General features: G+C 40.2%; 1 pseudogene; it reads left to right on the top strand.

The window, feature by feature from the left end:
• The first annotated feature begins 1,196 nt into the window (after positions 1–1,196).
• Positions 1,197–7,956, top strand: LOC103757703 (annotated as a pseudogene).
• The last annotated feature ends 509 nt before the right edge of the window (positions 7,957–8,465 follow it).

The following is an 8,465-nucleotide window of genomic DNA, read 5'->3' on the forward strand; positions in this document are numbered from 1 at the left end:
TGTGTATACACACATGGACAGATATATGTATGTTTGTATTATATATGAAGACTCAGCTTGGTGTGTGTGAGATTTATATTGCTAATAAATCCTGCCTGGAGTGTTTGTACTAATTGCTTCTGCAACAGCAAATCTATCAAGAGTCTAGGGCTACTAAGGGAAAAAAACCATCTTCACCTCCTCCAGATGCTTGGCAAAAGAAACTTAAGGGGAACTGAGACAAGGACGTGCCTGGTAAACTCTCACTAGACTTCTTGACTTTGGTTGTGGCAAAAGTCTTTTAATTTGTCCTTGAGCTCATAACTCACTGGAAAGGGTACTGGAAGGGATTCTCTGTGGTACCCGTTTTCCATGAATAAGAAAAGTGATCTGTCTCGCAATTTCCAATCAGTTTCCTCTTATAAGTAGTTACTGGATTTTACATGAGAAATGATTCTTTCTCTGCCAGCGCTCTTTGGGACTAGCAAGACCAACTGCTCTGGTAGCCAGCTGTGAAACATCAGGGTATGAAAGGGCAGGCTTCCCCTAGAAACATCCTGTCAATATCTTTCTTTCCTTTTTGTATCAGGTGTTAGATTTTACTGAAATGAGGAGTGTACACCTCAAGTTTTTATGAAATGCTGATCATGCCAGTGCTGATGATAAGCCAGGTGAGAAGGAGCTGAGAGAACTAGAGTTAGGCACAAGGGGCACAAGATACAGATCTATAGACATGAGACTTAATTAGCTTGTTTTGTGCAATGACTTGTTCACTTACCTCATGTGTACTGTTAGGACTTCAGCGTGCCCAGGATTACCAGAAAAAGCACAAATGTCGCTGAAAGTAATGAGTTGTCCTGCTGCATGTGAAAACTTCACCAGACCACCAGTAGAAACTAGGCAGGCTTAACTAACTCCTTTAACTTCCTGGCAACATATCTTCTCCCTTGTTCATTCTTTCATGGGCACAATGGAGACAAAAGAAACATGAAAGGGAATCCTGATTTCCAAGTTTTTTGCCTTGTGAAATAATTCATAAGCATGTTCTCTTACTATGATTACCCAAAGGTCCTGGAACAATAGTTAAAGTAGGGCAGTCGGGTCTTCTATAGGAAGCTAAGCCACTCTCTGTCTAGTGCTGTGCTTGTCTCATTCAGTGGCAGGTCTAAATACCCACCTGTCATTACCCACACAGTTGTACAAGCTGTGAAGCTGTGATGAGTGGGAACTGTGCCAGGTATAGCCAAACTACAACCAGCTAGACCAGAGCAGCCCTGAACAGGAGTGGCACAGGTAGTGCCTATGTGGTGGTGCTGAGCTTGGAGTTATCTGCTTGCCTCTCGCAGCCCTGCCTGCCCCCTACGCCCTTCAGTTTCTATAGGAAAGTATGCGTGCTGGTCTCTGCTGAGATTTCCCAAACTGTTTTCCTGCGGTGACCTAGGCTTGCCTTGAGCTGTGTTACTGCAGCAATGCCACACCTGACTCATTCGAAGATGTGGCAGGTGATATTTCTTTGGCTGCCACACAGTGGTGACTTCTCTGTGGTGGTGTGAGGCAGAATTGCTCAATGCTGGTGGCTCTCTTGCCTTTGATGCTGTGAGTTTTTCCAGGCAGGGTGATTGCATCTCCTGGTGTCAACTTTCTGTCACCCTGGGAAACTTCCAGATATTGTGCAAGACTTCCTCTTTTTAAAGCCCTCTGCTTTTGCCTGCCTGTGGCCTCCTCTTGGATGATTTCCAGGCTCCAGACATGGGGCTTCCTAAAGCCCTTTGGTGCTATCTGCTCTTGAGGCCTGTGCACTGGGAACCTGTGTTGCAGCAGTCTGTGAGCACAACAGAGGACACTGAAGTACCAGTTTCTCCTGAGGAACCCTTGATGCTGATGGAGAAAAATATGGCAATTTTGGAAGTGACCATCAAAGAAGCAGCCAGACAGCTATTATGATCTCATTAGAGACATTTGTTTGAGTAAACACTGACTGTCTTTTCCTATCTTAATGGTGTTTTTGGTGGTTTGTATGTTGGTACCAGGGTGCCCATATCATTGTGACTCTTGAAGGTGGCATTTGTGGCTGGGTCTTCACAAGGGAAACAATATACCCTTGTCTTGAGGATATCCCAAATTCACAGGTGGACTGGATTCCATGTGCTGATCCTGGAAGGTATTGTCCCTATTATAAATGGGGGAACAGTGAGAAGAAAGATGGCTTCCTTTAGGAGCCGTGATTGATAGTTTTAAGTGTCTTGGAGCAACTGCTGTGAAATGAAACCAGGTTAGTCATCATGTAGTTGCCATAAATAGCTTCAGACAACTTTCTTTGTAGTTTTTCTCTGTCATTTTTCTTCACTGTAACTCTCTTTATTTGTACACCAGAAAGGTTGAGATTTATTTAAAAGAAGAAACTTATGGAATCTACATTTCAATAAGTTATTCTATGCATGTTGTAGAAAATGTTTACATTATGAGAATATTAGGAATATTTCTGAATAAAATAACAGCTACAACTGAAAGAATATACTGCATAATTCCAAACTTACATTTTTGAATCATGATTTGGTAACCTTTTTATTCTGTTATTTTTCTTAATAAATTGCTCCATTTTTTGAAGCTGCAATAGGCAAGTAACAATACATACCATAGAAGAAACAAATCAGAAGCTACCTCAGCACATCAGCCAAATGGAGAGCTGCAGCAGAATGGCTGAGATTAGCCCATGTGTTGCTGTAATATCTATGCTGTGCCACATGCCGGCAGCAGAAGGGAGACTTGAAGGTGCAAAGATTTGCTTTCACTGCAAGGAAACCCTTGTGTTCCTCAGTTAATGTGAGGTGATGCAAGAGTTTCAGCATGCTACGCTTTGAAGCACAAATCTGCTACCTTCTGTCAAATAACAGAAAATAACAGTCTCCGATTAGATATGGCTAACCTAGACCTATCACTCTTGTGATCTGTAATCTTAGCGTTAGAATTTTTATGGATCGAATAGTTTTGATCGTTTACTTCTTTCTTCCTTCCCTGCTGATTAGGTTTGCTTCCTCACCCATGCTGGAAAGACTGAGCTGTCTGACAAGGAATAACTCCATCTGTGTGGTTGCGAATATGGGAGACAGGAAACCATGCAATTCCAGTGATCCAAGGTGACCAAGTGATAGCCACTATCAGTACAATACCAATGTTATCTTTGACTCAGAAAGGAAACCTGATGGCTTGTTATCACAAGGTGAGAGGATTTTACAATGTTCAGGAAGCGATTATGATTCTCAGGTGATTAAAGATGAGAAACAGAAGCTGCTTCCCAGGCTTAAATGTGTTTCTACATAGAGTCGTTATAGACCAAGTGTCAGAGGGCAGGTGGAAGCCACTGCCTTACAGTATCTTTGTTCCTGCTATTCTGAATTTAATAGCAAGTAGTTAAATGAAATTAATTAGAGCTCAATAAGCCCTCTGTTTTTACTGCATCTCAGTAGGAAGTGACACTTAAGATATTTAAACATTAATGTCCTAAATAAACTCTTGCTAACTAAATACAAATCCCCTACACTGGTATAAATCAGAACCACAGTTATTTGTGCTTGACTTCTCTTGCAGTGGTATGATTCTCCTCTTTGAAACTGAGGTATAGCATGTTCACGAAACATGTTCTCCATTACCTGTATTTAAGTGAATGAGTATTCAATGTTTTTTAACTTAAATGGTTGGATTTCTTTTCTAATATTTTATTTCCTCCATTCTCTTTTCCATGAACAGTACAACCTTTTCATGACAGAGAAACAGTTTAATTACCCTAAGGATCCAGGATTTGTGACTTTCAATACATCCTTTGGCTACTTTGGCATTTTCACTTGCACAGGCATACTCTATCATGTGGTAGAGTATGCTCTAGACCACTCCAGCTGTGGTCTTGGCAAGCAGATTTCAGGTTGACACCATTCTGTTCCCAGCTGCTTGGATTAACACTCTTCCACTGTTGTCAGCAGTCCAGTTTCACTCAGCATGGGCCATGGGAACAGGCATCAACTTTCTTCAGCAAATACGCACAACTCCACTTTAGGTGTGATAGGTAATGTGATATTGCTCTAATTGGTCTTGTTCACATGGGCAACATTTATATCTGTGTAGTGCAGTTGACCTGAGTAGAAATTCCTATCAGCAGGCATACACACATGTCAACAGGATTAGGACAGGAGTACTTGTAAAGATATAAAGGATTTAAAAATGTGCTATGTCAGAACTCAGAAATGCTTAAGTTGACTATAACACTTTTAGTTATTTGTTAAATAATGAGTCCTGAGAGTTTATGAGTGTTATTCTTCATTGTCTGACCCTGGTGTTTATCATCGTTTTGGTCACGCGAAAGCCCAAACTTTGTTTTCTCCACTAGGTGGAAACCTGATTCTGAGAAATGTTCTTGTGAGTCCTGTAAATAGTACCTCTGGGCTGGAGACATTGTGTCACGTTTTCTTTGCAGGCTTTGTTTTCATTATTTTTCCTAAACAGATGCTAGACGTCAAGCACAGATTTTGTGTGCATGTGCTTGCAGAATTGAGAGAAACTTCCTGCTACAATGTAGCTCTAAACTTTGCCGTCCAAGTAAAAGCAGATCCGGGCCATTCAGTTAGTTATGTTGTTGATAACCCAATGTCACACAACTCTTATTCCTTATGGATAGGTTTTCCTCTGGGCATTAAAGATTTCTGTATTTATGTAAAGCACTTGAATAAGGATGTGAATTTTGGTAATATCTTTTACATACAGAACTTTTTGATTTGACAGTGTTACCGCTTATTTTAGTCAGAGTTAGTGATTTCTAATGCAGGTAAACTCAAGGAAGAATGTATAGCTTCAGCCACTCAAATCGTATATAATCAGCACACTAATTTTGTCACTTACAATACTTGAAACATCAGAGGTTGGTCTACTTTCTGTTGATTGCAAAAAACATTAGGTTACAATTGTAGTCTGTGAAGGTAAACATTAGAATAAAATTTTGCACACATATAATTAGTGAATACTGCTTACCTGTCCCGTGCACTTGCTTTCAGATCAGAAGCTCTCTGGTGTTATGTGTTTGCAGGGAGTGGTATTTATGCCTCAGACAGTCCAAAAGCATATTATTACAATGCTGTAATGGATAATGGTCACCTTTTGGTGACAGAACTGACTTCATGCTCACGTCTCTCTCCTGACTATGCTGGTGCTGTTAACTGGAAATTTTATGCCAGCAAGATCAAACAGCTTCCATCAAACACACTATTTCAGTGGTGTCATTTACCATGATCTCATCTCCTTCATAGAACTCACTGAGTCTGAAGGAAATCATGCCATTTGTCAGCAGGGCCTCTGTTGCTATCTGAGTTACAAGATGGTAGAGAAGCAGCAAGATGAAATTTATGTTCTGGGTGCCTTTGATGGGCTACATGTCATTGAAGGAGAGTATTATTTGCAGGTAAGAGTTTTCTGCTCTTATTTCAGCAGTGGGAAGGCTGCAATACTCTCTTTACAGTCCATTTCCATTTGTTCCATTTTTTATTTGAGAGCATTTAAGACAAGGCATTTTTTAGGCCCCCTGGAAAAGGTTTGTTTTCTTCATGATACATTTTGTCTTCATTAAGGGTGTTGATTTTCTATGTTAGAAATGATGGAAGTGAAGACCTTGGGTTGACCATATGCTGCCACACTTCAACAATGTGAGGTCACTCAGCAATTTTGTCAAGGACAGAACAAGATGGATACATATCCATGCTGGTTGTAATTTCTGGAACACATCTTGCGTAAGTTGCTCTTCAGGTTTTGCAGGTTGTAGGTTTGGGAGGATTTATTGCTGAGGGGAGACCTTTTTGCTCTCTGCAACTACCTGAAAGGAGGTTGTGGCAAGGTGTGGGTTGGTTTCTCCTCCCAAGTGACAAGACAAGAGGAAATGACCTCAAGTTGTGCCAGGGCAAGTTTAGATTGGGTATCAGGAAAAATGTATTCCCTGAAAGGGTTGTCAAGCATTGGAACAGGCTACCCAGGGACATGGTTGAGTCACCATCCCTGAAGGTGTTTAAAGGATATGTAGATGTGGTCCTTAGGGGTATGATTTAGTGGTGGGCTTGGCAGTGCTGGGTTAATGATTGGACTTGATCAGTTTAAAGGTCTTTTCCAACCTAAATGACTCTGTGATTCTAAGGAGATTTCTGTATATGTGTAAAAAAGGGAGAGAAGACTGTAGAGTTCTGCCTGTCTTCATAGGGGTGCTCTTGTCACTCTTTCTGCTTAGTAGTTTGTACCATTGTGCTGATGTGATTCTCTACCATGTGGTTATTTAAAAGAATTAAGAAGCTAAATACGGATATAACATTTGTATTTACATTACCAGTGTATTGATTCTTTAAAATTTTTCTGTTAAGCTTTTTTTTAGTATGCTATATATCTTTTCTATATATATAAAAATATATAGAGAATATATAGAGTATGGCTTCAGTTTTTTTGGAAACTCAGTAACTCCTCTAGGTCGCATCTGTGACTAAATGCATACATATTATGCATTAATGCACACACTTATAAGCACGTGCAAATGCAGACACAAGGCTTTGCTGCAGTATTGGCAAAGAACTGTCTTTTTACAAAGTTTCAAGTGCCATCCTTGGATATTCTTGGCCTAAATAAATGGAACTGTCTTTTTACAAAGTTTCAAGTGCCATCCTTGGATATTCTTGGCCTAAATAAATGAGCAGATATGTTGGATCATTTTTTTCCTCATAACAGCTTTTCTTGCTGTCAAATCCAGCTCCTGATTGCTGAAAGCTTAATGGTATTTTGCCTTCCTGTATCCTCCTCACTGCAGATATACACACTGCTCAAGTGCAAGAGCACAAACCTGGACACATGTGGGCAGCCAGTGGAGACAGCTCAGGCCAAATTTGAGGTGTTCTCCCTCAGCAGCACATTTGACCCCCACTACATCTTTCCAGAAGAGCGGTACAGTGGGGTGCAGCTGGCACCTGGGGAGTTCGAGGTGATGGGACACCCTCGTGATATGTCAGACTTGTAACACAAATGGTCAAAAAGCTACTTGTAGTTATCAGTGTCCTCTGTTTCATTAACTGCCTTGAGTTCAAGGCAGTTTTATTTCTATCTGATTTTTCTGGTTGTATTCATACAGAGCATCCATCTTGCCAATTCCCTTCTTCCCTGTCCCCCAAAAATCCCCTAGAACAAGATCTCCCTCAAGACAAAGTGTAGTTTTTTTCAAACTTCATGGTAGCTCCATTTGAGATTGGAGCTCTCTCACCTAGATTGACATTATTAAATATTTTTTTGTGTGTTTGCCATGCAATAGTACTGCTGTGATGATGTTCCTGCTTATTTTACTTTTCCATAACTAAGTGCTGTCTGATGGATGTCTGATAAGTTGGACTACTACATCTAAGCCAGTTTTGAGTGTAACACTCTTTGGGAGGTGGTATGATAAGGACCCTCCACACACACAGCAAGTTTCACCATGATTTCACTACAGATCCTTAAATATTTAATCTCCTTTTTCTGTAATGCTAATTAATCATAATGTTAATTAATGTTAAATAATACTAATACTCATAATTATAATGGCATTCTCTTTCTAAAGTTCCCTTATCTAACAGTATAGTCATTGCACATTGATTTATTGACTTGATTTTGCAGCAAAAATAAATTGCTCTGCTGGACGATTGTGTTTGTGTTTTTATGTAGTCGCTTTGGTTGTCATGGGCTTGGGATAGGCACTGGGGACAATAGAAAATAAATTCCTCTGACTTTAATAGTGTAGGATTTAGGCACATAAGAGTGGGTTGTGGCCCAACAAAAACCAATTTTTAATTATTTGAAATTTTTGATGGGGTAACAGAAGCCATTTCTACAATACTGTTCTGCCCCATCTCTGGACATGCACTGTTCTAAACCAGAACATCTAGAGGTTCTCATTTAATTTGAAAAAGAAAACAAGCCTCCAATCACCATTGATTCAAAAAACAATTATTCAAGTCAGCACACGATGTAATGTGTTATCACACCGTGCTCTAACTCACAACTAGAGGAGTCTACTTTGGATCTTTCTTGGCCACATTTTTAGGGTGTGGAAAATTTCCTTTCCACAAAACTTGTTGATAACCTTTTCCAAGCAGGCAAGTGGGTGTGTTTCAAAAATTCTCAAAATGAGCAATTTTTCAAGAGTATATCTGCGTTCCTATTAAATGGTTGCTCATGCTGGTGTGAGAGAGAGTCAAGACTGTGCCAGCAGGTGTTGGTAAGGGGCAGTGAACAGCTTGAACAGATGGAATGCACTGGCATGTGTGAGGGTGCAGGCCCTGAAGACTGTACTTTTTAGGCAAGTGGACTGGATTACTTTGTGTGGTGCTGCTAAGGTTTCTATGTGTGGCTAATTCTGTTGTTTGTTCTGCAGGTTTGTTTGGAATCAAAAACATTGTTTACGTTTATTCTGACCAACATAATAAAAAAACCAGACTTCC

Source organism: Manacus vitellinus, unplaced genomic scaffold, assembly GCF_001715985.3.
Source record: "Manacus vitellinus isolate BGI_N305 unplaced genomic scaffold, ASM171598v3 scaffold_4_pilon, whole genome shotgun sequence".
Lineage (NCBI taxonomy): Eukaryota > Metazoa > Chordata > Aves > Passeriformes > Pipridae > Manacus > Manacus vitellinus.